General features: G+C 42.9%; 1 protein-coding gene and 1 pseudogene across 2 annotated transcripts in view; one reads left to right on the plus strand and one right to left on the minus strand.

The window, feature by feature from the left end:
• SLC16A10 (solute carrier family 16 member 10) overlaps positions 1 to 18,205 on the plus strand; it is a 161,018-nt gene that overhangs the window by 71,227 nt on the left and 71,586 nt on the right. The window lies entirely within an intron of this gene.
• On the minus strand, positions 3,702 to 4,279 carry LOC133756357 (protein max-like; annotated as a pseudogene).

The following is an 18,205-nucleotide window of genomic DNA, read 5'->3' on the forward strand; positions in this document are numbered from 1 at the left end:
TATCTCCCACTCCCTCTCCCATTCCATTCACATCAAGATTCATTTTCAATTATCTTTATATACAGAAGATCAATTTAGTATATATATAGTAAAAATTGCATCAGTTTGCACCCACACAGAAATACAAAGTGTAAAATACTGTTGGAGTACTAGTTATAGCATTACTTCACATTGGACAACACATTAAGAACAGGTCCCACATGAGAAGTAAGTACACAGTGACTCCTGTTGTTGACTTAACAATTTGACACTCTTGTTTATGGCGTCAATAATCTCCCTAGGCTCTAGTCATGAGTTGCCAAGGCTATGGAAGCCTTTTGAATTTGCCGACTTTGATCTTATTCCCACAGGGTCATAGTCAAAGTGGAAGTTCTCTCCTCCCTTCAGAGAAAGGTACCTCCTTCTTTGATGGCCTGTTCTTTCCACTGGGATCTCACTCGCTGAGATCTTTCATTTAGGTCGTCTTCTTTTTTTTTTGCCAGAGTGTCTTGGCTTTCCATGCCTAGAATACTCTCGTGGGCTCTTCAGCCATATCCAAATGCCTTAAGGGCTGATTCTGAGGCCAGAGTGCTATTTAGGACATCTGCCATTCTATGAGTCTGCTGTGTATCCTGCTTCCCATGATAGATCGTTCTCTCCCTTTTTGATTCTGTCAGTTAGTATTAGCAGACACTAGTCTTGTTTGTGTGATCCCTTTGACTCTTAGACCTATCAGTGTGATCAATTGTGAACTGAAATTGATCACTTGGACTAGTGAGATGGCATTGGTATGTGCCACCTTGATGGGTTTGTATTGGAATCTCCTGGCACGTTTCTAACTCCACCATTTGGGGCAAGTCCAATTGAGCATGTCCCAAATTGTACATCTCCTCCCTCTCTTATTCCCACTCTAGTGAGTTTTTATTTTAAAATCCTTTCTTTCTTTCTATTCTGAAAAAGGAAAGGAGGGAGGAAGGGAGAGAGCAAGAAAGAGATTTGTTCTGTCCACTGGTTCATTCCCCAAATATCTGCAATAGCCACTACTGGGCCAGGCTGAAACTAGGAGCCTAGAACTTAGTCTGGACCCTCAACTCGAGTGGCAGGGCCTTGACTATTTGAGCCATCACTGCTGCTTCCCAGTGTGTGCATTAGCAGGAAGCTGGATTCAGAAGTGGAATTGGGATTTGAACCTTGGCACTCTGATGTAGAATGTGGGTGTCTCAATTAGCATCTTACCTCCCATTTGATTTTTAAAAGCAGCATATGCCCTGATTAATTTCTACAAAGTTAATACCAATTCCCTGTCAAATTTGTATGTGCAAATGGTATAAAAATAAAATTTTCCACAAGGCTCATAATAAAAAGTAGCATTCTTCCACCCCCCTCCCCTTCATGCTGGCAGCAACCTGCTCCAAAGGCAACTGCTTTCAACCCTTCTAGCAATTTCTTATGGCTGTCTTCCTATTTCCAAAGAATAGGCTATGGCATATTTTGTATTTTCAAACTTAGGTTTATCTGTAGACTTCCTCCTATGGAAGATGAAGATTTAACTCTTATATACCACCCACTTTTTTATCTTCTTCCTGTAGGCTATGCTAGTTTGTGGTAATATCAGTTAAAAAGTATATAGCAGAGTAGCTAAGAGTAAGGGCTCTGGGCTCAAAATCTTGTCTCTCACCTAACTATGTTTGTATGATCTGAGCAAGTTTTAAAATCTCAGTGCGAGGGTTGGCACCATGGTATAGTATGCTAAGTGTTCTCCTGAGGGCTGGATCTCACATGAGTGCCAATTTGTATCCTGGTTGCTCCTCTATGATCCAGCTCTTTGCCTATGGCCTGGGAAAGCAACAGAAGATGGCCCAGGGGACCTGGAAAAGCTCCTAGCTCCTGGTTTCAGATCAGCCCAGCTCTGGCCATTGAGGCCTTTTTGGGTGAACCCGTGGATGGAAGACCTTTCTTTGTCTCTTCCTTTCAGTGCCTCAACTGAGTATCACATAGAATTGCTATGGCTATTAAATATCAATGCTGTGCTTTGAATGTGTCCCCCAAATTCATGTGCTGGAAACTTGATCCCCAAGGGAAAAGTTTTGAGAGGTGGGATCTTTAAGAGTGATGAGGTTCACGTGAATGGATTGTGGCTGTTATCAAGGGAGTGGGTTCCTTATTGAAAAAAAATGAAATAATCCCCCTTCTCTCTTCTTTCTCCCTTCACCGTGTGATGACTAATGTCATGTGAGGATGCAGCAGACAGGCCCTCATTAGAGGCCAGCCCCTTAATCTTAGACTTGCCAGTCTCCAGAGCTGTGGAAAATAGTTCATATATTATTAATTACCCAATTTCTCGTACTGTTGTAGAAGCATGCAATGGACTAACACCTTAATATATATAAAGGAGTGTCTAGCATGTAGTATGTCTTTTTTTTTTTTTAGAATAAAGTAAGTTTTCTCTCTCTCTGCCTTTGCCTTTCAAATAAAATAAATAAATCTTTAAAAAAGAAGAAGAAGAAAATTTGTATTTATAGTCTTTTAGTGAAAGGGGAAAGCCTTAACTTGTATGACAACTGTGGGCAGTATGTACAACATACTTTGTATTTCCATGGAATGGAATCAAACATGGACTGAGATTACAGAGTATACACTAGAAATCAGCAAATGCCAGGAATAGAGTAGAAACAAGACAAAGAAATGCGACCTAAACACACAAAACCCTTCACTGGGATCTGCTGACTGCAGCCAGAACCAGGGCTGGATCACACAGTAGAGATAGGTTCCAGGACAGGAAGAAGGGAGGAGGCCCAGAGTTGGGGCAGGGTTCCCACTATGGTGCAGGTTTAGTACCAGGTAAATTGCTCTTGGCATTTAAATGCAAAATCAATTGGCTATATATCTTAGAAATACACAGGGAAAGAATGGAAGGTTTGATCATTACTTTATGAATCTGTCGCTTTGCAATAATGACATCAGAAGTAGGGACAGTTCACTCAGATTAAAATATCGGTAGCAGGAAATAAATATCAAGACATTATCACTGGCCCTCAGTACAAAACCTCTACCCCACCCGACCCTCCCTGTCCCCTCACCCAAATAACCACCCCTACCACTCCCTGGTGGTGCATTCACTTCTGCTGGCTCCCATACATACCACAGAGTGTCATGCTGCCCTGCACTGCAGGCTGGAACGGCTGACTGAGAGGCGAGAGTGAAACACGCCCAAAGACTGCTCTGCAAATCTGTCCCCTCTTTTGTATGCCACAGACTTCCTCAAGGATCAGATCTCTCTATAAGAGTGATAAACAACTTTAGAAAAAAAATCCTTAAAAAAAGGAGGGGAGTATTTGGGATTATTCCAAGTTGCTCATCTTCTCAATGTAGAGCAGTTCACAGATTGACAAAACCTGTGCGGGTGACCTGGAGGAGAGGCCAGGCGGGTGGGACACTATGTGTCCTCCACAGAAAATGCTGCCAAGTTGGGCTGCTTTGGTTTAAAAGCTCCTGATGGGGACAGGGAATCCCTGAAAGGAATACATTTCTTAAAAAGTAGTGGAAATGGGGAAGGAGGATGAGAACTGTTGTCCAAGAGCTTCTCTGTAAAAATAAAAATTAAGAAAAAACAGAAACAGAAAAATCATCTCTTAAATTGTTGAGGGTTCTGCTGACAAACGGAAGGAGGCTAAGGTGAGGGGGAGATGGACAGTTCGTATTGCTGGCCCCTCTGGTGCAGTTTAGCTGGCCTCCACTGGGAGCTTCTTCAAGCTTTGGAGCTCTTCAGGCTCCGACTCTGCCCAGCGATAGCTGAGATGGTGCTGCCCTTGGTGCTGGTGCAGAGGCTGTTGTCTGAGGAGGGTAGCTGGTCTGCAGTTGGGCACCCGGCCTCACCTTCTCCCTGCTGCAGAAGAACATTCTGTTGCCTGAGGTCATCGATGTCTCACTGGTATGTGTGGTTTTTCCTTTGCATATACTGGATACACTCTGGCTTTGTCTAGGATGTGGGCCTGGGATGCATTCTTTCCTTGGAGGGGTGGGCCCAAGTCCCTCAAACTGTGAAAGCTGTCTTTGGTGTGGTCCCTGCACTTTGGTTCCAGTGCATCATGATGAGCCCGACTGTCAGCTGCTCTTCATTGCTCTCCACCTCAATCTCATCATCACTCACCACCTACAGCTCAGGGTCACTGCAACAGGACTGGAAGAGGGAGGTCACCAGCCACAACAAGCCAAGGGGCCTCCCCCCACCACACTGTTTTTCTCTCTCTCTCACACACACAACAATATGTTTTCAATAAATTCCAGCTGTTACCGTCATTGTCATCATCTGTGGCCATCTTAAACCTACTCTGCATTTAAAGAATGGAGGCTGGTGTGGCAGTTGCAACTGGCTCTGCCCCATAAACATATATCACGGATAATCAGAAGGTTGGGAGCTCCTGAGGACAGGCCAGTACTAAATGCAAGTGAGGCCCTGAAGGAGTGGACCGAACAGCTCAGTTCCTGGCATTTGGCACCAGTCAGATAGTCCTCTTCTCCAGAGGTCGTTGGACGCTGAGTGGGTGGAGACAGTCCCGGGCTGACTCTACGGGGAAGTCCCTGGGTAGGTGGAAGGTCAAGGACTGTAGGAGGTCCCCTGAGGCGTGTCTGCTCACACATTAATGGGACAGTTGTTTTGTGATTTCAGGGGGTGCATGTTTGTGTTCTCTACAACATAACTGCTCACTCATTGTGTTACTTTTTGAAATTGGTAATATCCAAATTTGCAAATGTGAGTGATGCTCTCAGGAAAATTTTAAGCATCTTAAAACTTTTTGCCATTTTTAAACAAATTCCATCCATCGGGTGATCTCTTGGTAGCCTCCAAACCAGCAATAATTTAGGTAGTTTAGGGCTCACTTGTCTTCCCAACCAATACTTGTTCAAAATACAGAAGTCCAGGAAATTCCACATGATGTGAGAAACTTTTAAAGGATAATTGAATATAAAGTAACTTTTGTTTCTCTGAGAAAAAATTTTGGGAAAGTAAATTTGCCTTATATTTTGAGTAAGTTGCTTTCATTTAAAACTTTAAAAAATTTACTTATTTTTTTGATAGGCAGAGTTAGTGAGTGAGTGAGAGAGAGAGAGAGAGAGATAGAGATAGAGAGAGAAAGGTCTTCCTTTTTCCATTGGTTCACCCCCCAAGTGGCCACTACGGCCGGCGCGTTGCAGCCAGCATGCTGTGCCAATCCGAAGCCAGGAGCCAGGTGCTTCCTCCTGGTCTCCCATGGGGGTGCAGGGGCCAAGAACCAGGGCCATCCTGCACTGCAACCAGGACAGAATCCGGCTCCCCAACCGGAACTAGAACCTGGGGTGCTGGCGCCACAGGCGGAGGATTAGCCTAGTGAGCCATGGCGCCAGCCAAAAAATTTATTTCTTTCCATTTTACTTGAAAGGTGGAGAGAGAGATCTTTTATCTGTTGTTTCACTTCCCAAATGCCTGTAACAGCCAGAATTGAGCCAGGCTGAAGCCAGGAGCTTGGAACTCAATCCAGGTCTCCAACCTGGGTGGCAAGGACCTAACCACTTGAGCCATTACCTGCTGCCTCCCAGAGTGTACATAAGCAGGAAGCTGGATTGGAAGTAGAACAAGGACTTGAACCCAGGTACACCGATAAGGGACAAGGCTGTCCCAAGCAAGATCTTATCTGCACCAAATGTATGCCCCACTTTCATTTTTCAAAAAAAAAAAAAAATTAAAGATTTATTTACTTAAATGGCAGAGTGTTTGAGAGAGAAGAGAGAATCTTCCATCCACTGGTTCACTCACCAATGGCCACAACAGCTAGGGCTGGGTCAGGCCAAAGCCAGAAGCCAGGAACTCCCTCTGGGTCTCCTGTGTGGGTGGCAGGGACCCAAATACTTGGGCGATTTTCTATCACTTTCCCAGGCACATTAGCAGGGAACTGGGTCAGAAGTGGAGCAGTTGGAATTTTAACCAGTGCTATGATAGGGGATGCTGGTGTTGCAAGTGGCTGTTTAACCTGCTGTGGCATGCTAGCCCCTCACTTTCAGTTGTAAACAAACTTATCTTTCTCTTTCTCCTCCCCACCAAGCCTGTTGATTTTCTTTACTAAGACTTTACCTTGGCCCTCCTCTAACTTTGTCACCTAGCCAGCTCTCTTAAGGGTTGGCCTGACTATCACTCCTGCCATCTTTTTATATCTGGTGAGTCATAAGTGTGTTGATTCCAGAACTTGCATCTCTCAGGTCCTTGCTTACCTTGCTACTATGTCTAAGTGCAGACCATTGTCATTTGTTACCTGCAGCGGTCTTCTAGTGTGCTCTACCAATAGTGTACCATCCAGATGGTTGCTATAGTGAAGTATCAAATGTCATTTAATCATCTAACTCCCAGGTTAAGACTTAATGAGGACTCTTAAAAATCCAACGATTCTGGATGCCTCTTTAAGGAGCCACTTGCAGATATGACTTTCACACTCCTGTTCCTTTACACGGTGCGTTTCTGCCTCTTTCCCCCAGCCCTTGCCTGATTAAAGCCTATTCAACCTTAAAGACAGGTTAAGTGTTAGCTTGAAAAAAAAGTGGCTCACTGCCCCTTCCCTGCCAGACTTGGGCCTCTAATATGCAGTGTATACCATAATCAGTCATCATACTGCTTGTGGCTCTGTCCTTGTCTGTTTTGAATAAAAGCTTCTTGAGAAGAAGGACCCAGCATCCCCGGAGCCCAGTAGAGTCTATGACTCAATAAATGTTCTTTGGGTAAATGAAGATACGAATGAAGCAAAGAGATTTATTCTGGTTCTCAGTTTTGGAGGTTCACAATCCAGATGGGGCCCGCCGCATTTGTTCTGCCTCCAGTTATGGCATGGTTGCTGGCAGAGCATTGTATGGCCAGCAGAAGTGCTTGTGTCTATGTCTCTCCTTATAAAGCTCCCTTGATTCGATAATGGGAGCTCTATGCCACAACCTAATCCAATCTAAAGATCACTTCCCAAAGGTTCTCCCTTTGAACTCTTTAATTAGATCCAGTTTCTACCCTCTTAGTGCCATTAACATAAGACTTTGGGGACACAGGCTTTTGGGGAACATTTGGCATGCAATCTAATACCTAAATTATGACAGGAAGGGAATGTCTTACTATGGATAGAGGAGTTAGATTTATGTCCAGTCCTCTTTGAGAAAGGTAAAGAGGTTATGTATTTCATATCCAACAGTAGCTTCCCTTCAAAGATCTAGTGTCCCCATTCATTTGAGACTTTTTGTATATCTACTATGATAAGAAGAAAAGAAGAGGGAGACCCATATATAAGACATGATGGTGATGTTTGAGAGACTTGGATTTAGAGAGATAAGATCTTTGTGTGTGTAAAAATGATGCACAGATCAGGAACTTTGGAAGAGTGACAGTGAGTGGCGCTGATTGTCAATGCCTCCAAAGAAAGGCATTTTAAGTAGCCTTGTTGGGTCCTTAATTCTGCTGAAAAAAAATCACTAAATTGTTCTCTCACCTTTAAAAGGTTCCTCAGATCAGGTGCACTGATGAGAGGTTAAAAGGTTGTTTGAAAGGAGTGATAGAATGGATAGCAAGGTTTTGGGCCAGTCTGGGGTGTAAATCTAGAAGCTTCTACTGAAATGGCTAAAGTAGGTAAATCATTTAAACTCTGAGCTTTGATTACTTCAACTGGGGTTGCTTCAAATATTGAATGAAATAGTATACACAACTGGCTTCAAAAAGTTTGTGGAAAAGTAGAATTAAAGGATAAGTTTATCTTGGTGGAAAACTTTTGAAATCCATGCATAATTTTTCCATAATACTCATTTTTCATGTTTTTTTAGAGATTTGATATTTATTTATTTATTTATTTTTGAAAGGCGGAGAGGGAGAGAGGGGGAGAGGGGGAGAGGGGGAGAGAGAGAGAGAGAGAGAGAGAGAGAGAGAATTTTCCACTGTCTTCCCAGGCACATTATCGGCAGAGAGCTGGATCAGAAATGGAACAGCCAGAACTAGAACCAGTGCTCTGGCATGGGGTGCCAGCATTTTTGGTAGCTTTACCTGCTGAGCCACAACCCTGGAACTTTCATGAACTTTTTGAAGAGACCCTTGTATATGTGAGTTTTAATTTTTTTTTGATCCAGGATAATTTCATTTTCCACAGACTTTCTGAAGTACTCTTATATAATGTGCCCTACATATCATCTGCCACATGGCAGATAATCAGTAGTTTTCCTTTCTCCCTATAAATAGTTTGAGTGCTTTTTTTTTGGTATGTGTTCCTGTTGTTATTGGTAATGATTTTTAATTCTTGATCTAGCTTCCGCCACGTGGTTCCTACATGGGTGAGAGGAGGTACAGAGAAATGGCTGTAGGAACAGGATCTAATTAGAAAGTTGTTTTTTTTTTTTATGGTTCAGAATTTAAACTCAAGTCATAGAGTCTTAGAAGAAATGATGTTCAAGTGAAGAAGAATAGTTGATTACTTGTTCTCCATATTGGAGAATATTTTTCAATATCTTGTAAGAACTTCACACAGAAGTTTTCCTCTTCACTAGTTTCTCACTATAGGCCATTAATCTTATTATTAACCCAAAGATTAAACTATAGTAATAATAGGATTACATGTTTGTTAATTTATGCCACCTCATTCCACAAAGGATTTAAGTGGTTTTCAGAACATAAAATATTGCACAAATAAAAGGGTAAGGTTGGAGTAGAAAATAAGAAATTGGCAACAATTGAAAATATGACATGGAATGTGTTGTTCCAGACCAGGGGGGAAATAATACCTAAAGCATAAACCATCAGGGTCTATATAGTTGTTATAATCCAACCACTAGTTGACTCTCAGCTTCCTGGCAACCAAAATGAAAATAGAATCATGGTGGGTCCAGTTGAAGAGAACAAAATGTACCTGTTACTCAAAGAAACAAATTGTTTTCTAACCCTTGGCTCTCTTTTTCTTAAAGAAGATTTATTTATTTATTTAAAAGGCAAAGCAGCCAAGAGAGACAGAAGACTGATCTATTTGCTAGTTCATTACCCAAATGGCTCAACATCCAGGGCTAGGCTGGGCTGAAGCCAGGAGCCAAGAACTCCATCCAAGTCTCTCATGTGGGTGGCAGGGCCCTAATTAGGCCATCTTCAGGTGCTTCCCCAGGTGCATTAGTAAAGAGCTGGATCAGAAGTAGAGTAGCCAGTACTCCAACTGGCACTCCAATATGGGATGCTTAATTGGATGTGCCAGTCCCTGCTCCTTAGCTTCTTGTAGGAAGCACTGAGTAGTGGATGAGCCTTGCATTGCTGTTGTGGTAAGTGCATTAATAGATTTCATCTAGCAGTTTCTCTAAATTTTTCTTCACAAAAGTGAGATTATAACTTCAAGAGACAGCTCTGAAAGTAGTTCCACCAGGGGCCAGGATGATCTGATCCAAGTTCATAGATTCTATTTCTGGCCTAATCTAAGAGTGCATGTTTTAGATAGCACTCTAAGAGTGCATATTTTAGATAGATTCAATAAGAAGATAATTCAACAGAAAAATGGGCAAAAGAGTTGGGAGGAAATATACAGAGGAGAAAGCCTAATGGCCAGAAGCCTAACCATAACAAGTTTTATTCATTTCTATTTTTTTTTTTTACTTGAAAGAGTTAGAGGAACACACACACACACACACACAGAGAGAGAGAGAGAGAGAGAGAGAGAATGAATCGTTGGTCCATTGGTTTTGCCCAGGCTAGGCCAGGCCAAAACCAGGAACCAGGAGCTTCTTCTAAGTTTCCCACATGGGTGGCAGGGACTGAAACACTTGGTCCATCTTCCACTGCTTTTCCCAGGCCTTTAGCAGGAAGTTGAAGTAGATCAGCAGGGACATGAACCTATGCCCATATGGCATGCGGGAGTTGCAGGCTGTGGCTTTGCCCACTACGCCATAACACCGGCTCCATCACTATAAGTTTTAGGCATCAGGGAAATGGGAACTCTTGTATACCAAGTTAGAAGAGCAACACGTGGACAATCTGCAGGTATGCATAACCCATATGCTAGCAGTTCTGTTTCTGGGTATGTATTCCAGGGAAACTTTGTACATGTGCACAAGGAGACATAAATAAAAGTATTTGCTGACACATCTGAAATAGCAAAAACGTGGAAACAACCTAAATATCCACGGGTATTGACAAACATTGGAATATGAATTCACAGTATGTAATCACAGCATAAAACATGATGGGGCTGCTGGTACTGCCGTGTAGTGGGTAAAGCCTCTGCCTGCAGTGCCAGAATCCCATATGGGCATCGGTTCAAGACCCGGCTGCTCCACTTCCAATCGGCTCACTGCTATGGCCTGGGAAAGCAGTAGAAGATGGTCCAAGTCCTTAGACCCCTGCACCCACATGGGAGGCCCTGAAGAAGCTCCTAGCTTCGGATTAGCGCAGCTCCAGCTGTTGCGGCCAACTGGGGAGTGAACCAGCGAATGGAAGACCTTTCTCTCTCTCTCCTTCTCTAACTCTAACTTTCAAATAAATAAATAAATCTTAAAAAAAAATAACCCATGGGAATTAGAACAAATTCAGGTTATTGATTGCTTCTGGGAAGGTTATGATGTGGGGAGTCAGGAATGGAGAAGGATATATACAGGGGAACACTGTTGAGTCTGTGATGTTTACATCTTTTTAAGAATGAAGAAATATCAGAATCTGAGTATTAGGTAGTAGATATAAGGAAAATGCATTTGTTATGTCATTCCTAGATTTTTATTAAATAATAAAGAAGATATTAAAGTTAGCTTTCAGATCCTCAAAAGGTTATTCCAGAGGGGGCAGAATAGTTGCACCAAGAAAAGTGTTAAAAATAGGGGAAACAGTTTCAAACTCCTTTCATTATGTAGCTTATTTTAAAACAAGATAAATGACTTTGCAAAATTGGAGTCTTAAGATCCCATGTTTCCACTGCTCTGTAGATAAAGTTTCTCTTCACGTACTAACACTTCTTTTGAAACATCAAATAAAAATACAGTAGAAGAGCTTTCTGTCCTTCCCTTCTCCCCATTTCTGTATATTGATAGCAGTTTATGATGCCTGCAAATATGAAAGGCATTGTTTCTGGTTACAAGTTCGTAGATTCTGGCAGTTAGGATCCTAGTTATGACACTCACTGTGGCACAGATCTGCCTCAAAACTACACTAGTCTGAGGTTATATTCTGTGATTAAACTGATATGGACTGCCTGGCTGGCTTGTATCTATGATTTCTCAAAACCTCATGTCCTAAAACCAAAATTTTATCTCCATATGACCAAAATTTGAAACTTCTCTACACTTTTCCTTTTAAAATTTTGATTTCTTTATTTGATGGGGTGAGGAGGGGCAGAGAAGGGCAGAGAGCGCTCATACCTGTTGGTTTTACTCTCCAAAGGCTTGCAAAGGCCGTGAGCCAGCAGCTGAAGCCAGGAGCTAGGAACTCAATCCAGGTCTTCATGTAGATAGCAGGAACCCAACTATTTGAGCCAGTGCTGCTACCTCCCAGGGTCTGCATTAGCAAAAATCTAGAATCAGGAGTGGAACCTGGCATCAGACACAAATGTCCCTGTGGCAACTTGACTGGTAGACCAAATGCCTGCACCTCCATTGTGTAGAAATTAGTTGCAGGGCTGACGCTTTGGTATAGCTGGTAAAGCCATAATTTTTAATTTTTGACAGGCAGAGTTAGACAGTGAGAGAGAGACACACAGAGAGAAAGGTCTTCCTTTTTCCATTGGTTCACCCCCCAAATGGCTGCTACGGCCGGCGTGCTGTGGCGATCTGAAGCCAGGAGCCAGGTGCCTCCCCCTGGTCTCCCATGCAGGTGCAGGGCCCAAGCACTTGGGCCATCCTCCACTGCCTTCCCGGGCCACAGCAGAGAGCTGGACTAGAAGAGGAGTAACCGGGACAGAATCTGGTGCCCCACTCGGGACTAGAACCTGGGGTACCGGCTACGCAGGCGGAGAATTAGCCTAGTGAGCTGTGGCACCAGCCCAGGTTTTTATTTTTTAACATCATATATATATAAATATTTTTTTTTCTAACTTGTTATTTTGTGTTTGAACAGAGGATGATGCATGGAAATGTGAATTGACTTTGTCATCTTGATCGAGATCTGGATTTTGTCTTATTTTAGCTGGATTGTGAGCTTTTCTGGGGGAGGAACATCTATCAATAACATCAAGCATGGTGGATTTTTTCTGAATAAGTGACTTTTGTGTATGTCTTCTTATTCCTGGTAACAACTGAAATGTTTAGTTTGAATCCCATCAACGTTGTATTGTCTTGGAAAGTTACTTTAACACCTTGAATCTCTTTTTGGCATCTTTAAAATGAGGATAATAACTTATAGGTTTGCCTGAGGATCTAATGAGATTTTGTGCCAGGCCCTTTCTGTGGATTAGGAGCTATTCCAGAAATGCTAGTTCTCTCCTCTGTCCCTATCCGACCCTGATCAGTGATTAACAACTTTCCTGACTGAGCGAAGAATTTTCTGTGATTGTTATTGGGTGTAGCGTATAAATGTCAGCTGGATTAAGATCATCATCCAGGCTTTTATTTTTATTCTTTCTTACTAGTTCTGTGTGTCTTATTAAGTGCAAAGACAAGTGTGCTAAAATGCACAGCTATGATTGTTGGATTTGTCTTTTTCTCCCTTTAGTTCTGTCCTTTTTTATTTGATGTGTTTGTGTTTACATCCATTTTTTGTTAATTTTCAACCTAGATTCATTTCTTTTTTTAATTAGGCTTATTGAGGTATAATTGACATATACCAGTGTACTTAAGAAAGTTTGTGGAAATATTATGAAAAAACTACAGATTTCAAAATTTTTGTGCTGAAAGTAATCTTAATTTTTAATTCCAATTTCCCACACAAGTTTTTAAAGTACCATCATAAAACAGACTGCATGTTTAAGGTCTAAATTTTTATGAGTTTTGACACATGTCACCACCAGTGAAACCATGATCACGGTCAAACACGGTCAAGGTAATGAACATATCCATTGCCTTCCAGAAGTCTCATTGTTCTCTTTGGTAATACCTCTCTTCTCCTCACCAAACACTGAAATTCTCCTGTCACTATAAATTAATTTGTATTTGTATAAATAGAATCATACTGTATATACTCCTTTTTAGTTTGGATTCTTTTATTGAACATAATTACTTTGATATTATCTATGTTGTGATTATCAATAATCATTTTCTGTTTATTGTTGGGTAGTAAATATTCCATTATATAATGCAGCATAATTTGTTTATTCAGTTACTATTTCTGAACTTTTTTATTTTAAAGATTTTAAACTTATTTGAAAGGTAGAGTACAGAGAGATAGAGAGAGAGAAAGAGAGAGATCTCTTCCATCCAGTGGTTTACTCCCCAAATGGCCACAATGGCCAGGCTGGTCCAGGCAAAGCCAGTAGCCAGTAGCTTTATTTGGGTCTCTCACGTGGGTGCAGGGGCCCAAAGACTTGAGCCATCTTCTGCTGATTTCTCAGGTGCATTAGCAGGGAGCTGGATCAGAAGTGCAACAGTCAGGACTTGAACCAGTGTCCCTAATGGATGCTGGCATCACAAGCTTTACCCACTGTACCACATACCAACCACTCTTTAAACACATTTTTAAAAAGTTTGCTTACCATGTAGTGATTACGCACATCTATGGAGTACAGTGTGAAATTTCAACAAATGCACACAATGTGTACTGATCAAATCAAATTGATAACATTTCCCTCTGCTTGTCTTAATTCTGTAGCCTTCTAGCTCTTCTGTTTGTTCATAAAATGTATAATAGGATGTTGCAAATTATACTCACCCCACTGTGAGCTTGTCTGGTGCCCATTATCCAACCTCTTTCTAGCCCTTCCCTTACCCCTTTCATCCTCTAGCATTATGTATTAATCTGGATTGAAGCTTGGTACCAGGTATGTAATTTGCATAGCTTTTCTCCCAGTTTGTGGTTTGTGTTTTCATTCTCTTAAAATTGTCTTTCAAAGGGAAGTTTTTAGTTTTGATGAAGTTAGCTTGTGAATTTTTTCTTGTACAGATTGTGTTTCTGATGTTGCACCTAATGAATCCATGCCAAAAATCACAAATATTTTCATTTTTTTTTTTAGAAGTTTAAAGATTTTCATTTCACATTTAGGGTCTAGTGTCTATTTTTTTTTTTTTTTTTTGACAGGCAGAGTGGATAGTGAGAGAGAGACAGAGAGAAAGGTCTTCCTTTGCCGTTGGTTCACCCTCCAATGGCCACTGCTGCTGGCGCATCGCGCTGATCCGAAGCCAGGAGCCAGGTGCTTCTCCTGGTCTCCCATACGGGTGCAGGGCCCAAGGACCTGTGCCATCCTCCACTGCCTTCCCGGGCCATAGCAGAGAGCTGGCCTGGAAGAGGGGCAACCAGGATAGAATCCGGTGCCCCGACCAGGACTAGAACCCGGTGTGCCGGCGCCGCAAGGCGGGATTAGCCTGTTAAGCCACGGTGCCAGCCTAGTGTCTGTTTTGAGGTCAGTTTTTTAGTATGGAGTGAGGTAGGGATCAAAAGTCATTACTTCCTGTGTTTGTGAAATTCTATTATTAGGCGTGTGTGTGTTTACAGTTGTTAGAGCTTCCTGATCCCTTGCCATTTTTACCATGATGAAATATTCCTCTTGTTTCTAGTAACACTTCTTGTCTAATGTCCTTGTCCTCTGATATTATTGGGGTTATGCCAGCCTCCTTAGTGCTAATATTTACTTGAGCTATTTTTTCTCATATTTTTATTTTAAATTCATTTGTGTCTCTGTATTGAAACTGCATCTCGGGGCTGGCACTATGGCAGAATAGGTTAAGCCTCTGCTTGCAGTGCCAGCATTCCAGATGGGTGCCAGTTCAAGTCCTGGCTGCTCCACTTCTGATCCAGCTCCCTGCTAATGGCCTGGGAAAGCAGTGGAGGAATGGCCCAAATGATATTGGGAATGACCCCCTAAAATCTATACGAAAATGTGGCCCCGTAAAGTTCCCCAGAAGCGCCATCTGGGATGCCACATATGCTACTGGAATTTGGGGTGCCATATGATATCACCGTATGCTTATTAATAAATCCCCCATATTAATAAGCCTGAGAGGGTTCTTGCCTAATATTTAGAGAAGAATTCTAAATACCAGCATCCATAAACGAGGCACGTGGTACATTAGCGCGAAAGGTGCATAGGAAAGTGAGGGCTTTATTTCAGTTTAAAGAGGGGACAATCTGGAAACTAGGGTAGCAGCCATACCAAGCAGAGAGCAGGCCAAAAGCCACGTGCAGCAAGCGTCAAGGCGCTGCTACCCACCACTCATCACCAGCAGCAAAGTAGAGCTGCTCCTTGCCTTTTATATATTTTTCACAGGGGAGTAGCTTGTGGGCAGGTGGGTGCTCAGGTATGGTCAGGTAGAGCATGATGTCACACGGGGGAATGGTGAGGGTGTCAGGTAGGGTGTGAGGTCACACAGGGGTGGGGCAAAGGCGTGGTCTTCCAGCTCATAAACCTAATCAGTTTTAGATTGTCTACTTCATTCCCCCCCCCTCAGAGACTCCAGATCTTTATCTTAAGGGGATATTTATGGGTGTCGAGTCACCATCTTCTGTAGCTGCTTCCTGCTTATTAGGGGTGCAGACCCTGCCTGTTCTCGGTCCAGAAGTCTCTGCCTATCTCATCTAATGAGTTCGTTTCACGAGCTGGAGCTCTTTCAGTCACTGCCATCATCTGTGTCCCCTGCGTGGTCATCATTATTCTCAGAAGTTGCTGGGTTCTGAAACTTATAAGTTTGTAAATCACCATGAGCAAGATTGGAATAACCCCAAGTGCAACTGGTGTGCCCCTTAAAATGGAAAAAAACATGTCTAGCCACCTCTCAGACAGTAGGTGGTGAGAGATTACCCATATGCAAACTGTAAAACCATTTAACTTGAGCATGGAGGGCTTTGATGTCCTTTTCTGTGAACATACTATTATTTGAGTAAAGGTGGCAGATCCCGTTGAGCACTGCACACATGCCCCCTTGTTCTATTAACATGAACTCTAGGGCCTGTCTATTGTCCATAACTACCCTGGACAGGGAGTCTACTGAAATTAGAGCTTGCTGTAGAAGCCATCCTGAAGTGTAGGCCAGATTACCCAGAGCTAAGGTCAGTTCTTAAAGTCGGTTTCGTAAAACTCTTCTGGGCTGTCCCTCTTTACCGCTGAGGAACCCACTAAGGAGTCCTTCTGCCAATAATAGCACCCAGAAAGAATCAAAAGAGGTATGTACATCAGGTGGGCACTGAATTGCAACATTTCGACGTGGCTAGGACGAGAATTCTACTTATCTTTCTGCCTTTTGAAGAGGTATTTTTATTTATTTTTTTGACGGGCAGAGTGGACAGTGATAGAGACAGAGAGAAAGGTCTTCCTTTTCTGTTGGTTCACCCCCCAAAGGCCGCTGCAGCCGGCGTGCTGCAGCCAGCGCACCTCACTGATTCAAAGCCAGGAGCGAGGTGTTTCTCCTGGTCTCCCATGCAAGTGCAGGGCTCAAGGACCTGGGCCTTCCTCCACTGCACTCCTAGGCCATAGCAGAGAGTTGGACTGGAAGAGGAGCAACTGGGATAGAATCTGGTGCCCTGACCAGGACTAGAAACTGGTGTGCCAGCGCCGCAGGCTGAGGATTAGCCTAGTGAGCTGTGGCACCGGCCTTGAAGAGGTATTTTAGATCTTCAGTTGGCTCACAGGAATAAGCAGATGTATCTGTTGGATCCACCTGTGGAGACTCAAGAGGTAGAGGTTTAATCCTTGACAAATGTACCCAGCTTGGAACTCCCTGTAATTTTACTGAAGGAGGCATGCTCAGCAGTACTTGGTAGGGCCCCTTCCACTGGGGCTGTAACCGGTCTGAGGGAGACCCTTACTTCCAGGTCTTTAATAAGACCAAGTCCCCTGGGGAGATAGGCTGCTCACGAGCCTCAGGGTCTGGCGCCAGAAGGACCTTGTTGCCATACTTTACCAGAGCCTTTTGTATCTGGCCTAAGTTGATAATGTACTTTATTTGATCTTGCACCTCTGAATCAAAGAGGATGTCAGAGGTGAGGAAAGGCCTTCCTTAGAACATCTCATAGGGGCTAAGCTTTAAGGAAGTTTGGGGTTCTATTCTCATCCTGAGAAGACCAATTGGCAACAGTTTGAGCCAGGTTTCTGAGGTCTCCTGGCAAAGCTTGGCCAGAATTCTTTTAAGGATATGATTAGCCTTTTCAACTTTACCTGATGACTGAGACCTCCAAGAAGTATGGTGATGGTAAGAAATTTCTAGAGCAGTGGCTACCTGCTGGGTTATTTTAGATATAAATGAAGGTCCATTGTCACTCTGGAGAGACCTTGGGAGTCCAAAGCATGGCACGATGTCTTTCAACAAGGCCTTAGATACCTCGTGTGCTCTCTCCATTTGAATCAGAAAGGCTTCTATCCATCTTGTAAAAGTATCAATAAAGACTGGAAGGTAACTATAATTGTTTGTTGGGGACATATTGGTAAAATCAACCTGCCAGTCTTCACTGGGTATGTTCCCCTCCTCTGCACAGGAGTCAACAGGGGAGGTGGCCTTACGTGGCCAGGGTTATTTTGTAAGCATAGTGGACAAGAGCGAGTTACTTCCTTTATGATAGTATTTAGTCCTTTTCCTCCAAAAGCTCGGGAGACTAGTTGTACTAAAGCGTCTCTTCCCAAGTGGGTAGAGTTGTGTATCTCCTCAATAATTTTCCACTGAGTGGCCATTGGGAGCATAACTATGATTTAACATCCACCATCCATTTGCGTTTTTAGTATAGCCCCGCTGTTGGGTCCATTCATTCTTGGGCTCCGTATAGTGAGGTTCCTTAGCCACTTCCACAAACTGAGGTCTAAGGGCCATTTCCAAACCCTCCTGTGTAGCTGCTTTTATTGCTGCTCTTTCTGCTAACGCATTTCCCTGATTAACATAGTTATCTCCCTTCTGATGTCCCTTGCAGTGGATGACAGCCACTTCTAAAGGCTCCAGTACTGCCTGAAGTAGAGCCAGTATCTCTTTTCCATATTTAACAGGGGAATTCTTTGCAATCAGTAAGCCCCTCTCTTTCCAGATTGCTGAGTGTGCGTGTAACACAAGGAAAGCATATCTGGAATCCATATATATTAACTCGCTGGCCTTTTCCCAGTTGTAAAGCCCTAGTCGATGAAGTAAGTATTTTGGGCTGAAGTATTGT

The sequence above is a fragment of the Lepus europaeus genome, chromosome 3 (assembly GCF_033115175.1).
Source record: "Lepus europaeus isolate LE1 chromosome 3, mLepTim1.pri, whole genome shotgun sequence".
In the NCBI taxonomy this organism is placed as follows: Eukaryota; Metazoa; Chordata; class Mammalia; order Lagomorpha; family Leporidae; genus Lepus; species Lepus europaeus.